Source organism: Zeus faber (genome assembly GCF_960531495.2).
Source record: "Zeus faber genome assembly, chromosome: 1".
NCBI classification, from domain to species: Eukaryota; Metazoa; Chordata; class Actinopteri; order Zeiformes; family Zeidae; genus Zeus; species Zeus faber.
Window position 1 is genome coordinate 11,503,239 of NC_137193.1, and position 3,919 is coordinate 11,507,157.

Consider the following 3,919-nt stretch of genomic DNA (forward strand, 5'->3'; position numbering starts at 1 on the left):
TGCACCTGTTTCCTACGCCGAAAACACGACCTATTTTCCCAGAAGAAAGGGTTTAAAAAAAAAAAAAAAACCCAGTCAGAAACGGTTTCATCGGCAGCGTCCCCGTCTCGGTGCCTGGTGATGTATCTTTTTTCCCCCGAAACGCTTTGGGTAACTATGAGAGATTTAAAGATCCTCTTTCGTCGAAAGTCTTTGTTCGGCGGCCCGCACAGCCGCCCACCCCCCGATGATCTAGTGGATGATTACTCCCGAGAAGTCGAAACAATCGGCGGCCACTGGAAGATTTGTCCCCGGCAGTAAATTTCGCAGTTCCCCGCACCGTAGATCGTCATGGCGACCGTCACCACGGCCATCGTGTCGGTATTCTCACGCCTACTGTATTACAGGGGCCCAGAAAGGCGGTTAGCCTTTACGGGTGCAGGGCTTACCCGCTACCGGTATGACGCGTTTCAGCGCGGAAATAGGCGGTAAGAGATCCAGTGAAAACCGAGCAGCCTCGCTTTCATCTCGGGCCAGGTGTCGGTGACGTTTGGGTTACGTAAACGCCCCCGCAGATCCGACCTGGCCGTTGACAGAGGGCGGCCGGGGCCATATGTCTCCCATAAGTGGAGATCACAGAGCGCAGGGAGCGCGGCGCGGCTCGCCCGGCCCCCCCCCCCAGGGAAGGCCCCCGCCGCCGCTTCGGCTCTGCCGGGCAGACTGACGGAGGCAGGGGGTTCCTGGAGGAGGAAAAGCCCGACGGTGGCTCCGCGGGGCCGGGGGGGAGCGGACCCCGGGGCCCCCTGTGAATAGCTGGTCCACACGCTCTCGCAAACCAGTCCAGGCAGATTTATGGGCCGTCCCCCTGTTGCCTCCATCCACAGCCAGGCCCTAAGATGGGCTCGGGGCCCCCCCAGTGGTCCTCGCCCCCGCTCCCAGGGGGGGGGCCCTGCAACCTTCTGTGGTGTTGTGTCTTGGCAGCGAGCGCTGGAATGCACACGACTCACACAAACCGAGGCCGATGGACCGAGAACCTATGACACAGCACTGCGGGGGGGGGGGGGTCATATTGTTTTGGCCGACCGTGACCAATGTTACTGGTGTCGCGGACGTGGGCCCCGGGGAACGGCAACAGCTGGAATTAAAAGGAATCGATGTCAAATCTAGGACGTGACACGTCATCCGGCACGTGCACCAAAAATAAAGAGCCAGGCAGACAACATGTGGTTTGCAGCTCCACAACTGGGGCCCGTTTCGTCCTCCCTCGTCCTCCCGAGCTGTTTACTTTTCCTCTCCTCGTAAAAATTGGTATTTTCTTGCGCACACACACTCCAGCGGACGCGGCCGGCAGACTCTTAACGCTGGACTCGCTTGTTTATTTTTTATCGCCTCGCTCTTTGAAGAGAACGCCACTAGTGCGGCAGTCTATAACTCACGGCCATCGATAATCCTCATTTCGCCATGTGGGCCTTTTGTGGGCCTGTGGGCCCAAAAAACTTGGAGACGAGATAACGCGGCGCCCTTAACGTCCCTGTGTCACAGCGGCGAACAGGACGCGCAAGTTTGTTTTCTGTATTTTTTGGTGGCGCGGGTGGCCGCAGACGGAGCTTGCCCCGGTTGGACCGGCAGCGCTCGCGTCCAGGGTCTCATCGGAGTCTGATTGTCACGGTTGTAACTCGGCGAGCTGAACGGCCCCTTGTGCTCGGCTCAAGCGGCGGCTTTGTCCGGCCCTCGGCTCGGCGGCGCGCGGACGCGATCCGCCGCCCCTTAAAAACAAGGCAATAAAAAGCCCCCCGGCGTCGGGAGTTTGATTGCGCCGGGCGGGTAAACACTCGCTCCCAATGCCAATTGCTCTCCGACTGGACGGCCGGGAGCAGGGGGGGCAATCACTCCGAGGAGCGGAGTTCAATGTTCACTCTGTTTTCATCCCGCTTCGCTTGTTCATTCATCGTACGTCGCTCGGGCGCACCTTCCTCCTCTCCCCCCTCCCCCTCCCCCGTGAGCGATTCTCCCCGGGGGATCGGCCTTGTTTTCCGGCGCGGAGCCGGCGCTTCATCATCCTGTCGCCGGCCGCCGCAGGATAATGCCTCAGTGTCGGTCGCGAGTTTTTTTTGTTTTTTTTTTTAATTCAAGGGACGTAGCTCTCCACGTACGGTCAAACACCCCCCCCCCCCACGCGGAGCCGGGGGGGGGGGGGTGTTGCCGCAGAACTGCGTCTTGCCCCTCAGCCACATCGCCTTTACGCTATTATGTCTATTTGCACATGCCCCTCGGTTCTGGTGGGAGGGGGGTTAATTTATAATCTGTTCCACATTAATCTCAGTGTATTATAACCACCGATCATGTCATTAGCTCAGATGAGTCTCCCCGCCACGCGGTGCCTGGGATGTGGAGTCGGGGTGTTATTTGCGGCGGAGGAGGCTTGATAAGGTGTTGACACTTACATTTCCACCCCTGGCTGAGAGCCTGATAAGGCCCCTGGTTGGCAAGGTGACAGACGTCCTCTCTGTCTGCTCGGAAATGTTTGCGATAAGTGTGTGTGTGTGTGTGTGTGTGTGTGTGTGTGTGTGTGTTTGTGACGTGCGTATCTGTGCCAGCCATTGTGTTCAGATGTGTTTGTGTGTGTGTGTGTGTGTGTGTGCCTCTGTTAGCGTTCTGTTTGCATCAATGTTAGTGTGTGGAGGGTTAGTGAAGGGAAATTACAATGGTCTCAGCGGCTCACGTCAAAACAACAATAAAGCAATACCATTAAAAAAAAAGAAAAAAAAAAAAAAAAAAATCAATATCTACAATAAGCCAAACAGTACACAATAAGATATGGCAACATACATGAAACCTAGTGATAAACAACATATATAACCTAAAGACAACAGTAAAAAAACAATACAACTAAAAGCTAAAAATGAATAAAGAGAAAATAAAATGTTAATTTTACGAAAATAAAATGTACAGCCCTATACAATAACTTCTGAAATAAAGGGTAAACCAGCAAGATGAACAGTTTGTGTCTACCTATGTACTGTATATATATGTAAAAATATACTGTATTTATATATTTTTTTATGTGTGTGTGTGTGTGTGTGTGTGTGTGTGTGTGTGTGTGTGTGCGTGTGTGTGCGTGCGTGCGTGTGCGTGCGCGCGCGCCTTTGTGTGTGTGTGCGCACAAGAGGATGAGGTAGAAAAAATAGAAAGAGAGGCCCCCTAATCCCACAACACTTTTTAACCAGCGCCATTGTCAAAGCAAAGGGAGTGAAATGAAACCCTTTAAGCTGTTCTCGGTGGGTGTGGGAGAGGGGTGTTGAAAGTGGGGCAGCACATGCATGCGTGTGTGTGTGTGTGTTGGGGGGGGGGGGGTGTTTGGTTGACATTTCAGTCTATAGTGTTACTGTTCATCCCCACATTCGGGATTATCGGTGTCATTTGCGGCGACAAAAGGAATAACGCGCCGTGTCGACATGATCTTCCGCTTCTGACTCTGACCCGCTCGATTCGCAGATTTCCATTATTTTACCGACTGACTTTCTCTTTTCCTTTTATTCATTTAATTCGGTGTCCTCCTCCAGCCAGTGCGTTTTGGACCGCCGCTTTCGGGGAGGGCAAGTCCGGGGCTTTTCAAACAAAGCCCGGCAGAGGAAAACATGGTGGTTTTGGCCCGGGCTCGACTGGTTATTTATGGAGAGGATCCATCCATCCTTTTGTGCGCTCTGCGGGCAACGGAGATGCGGGTGGGAATTCTGGGAAGTCGGATCTATAAGCGAGACCCCCAACACACACACACACACACCCGCGCGCGGACAGGCACACGCACACACACACACACACACACACACACACACACACACACACACACACACACACACACACACACACACACACACACACACACACACACACACACACACATATAGACACACATACACACCCCTTAATGGTGGATGGT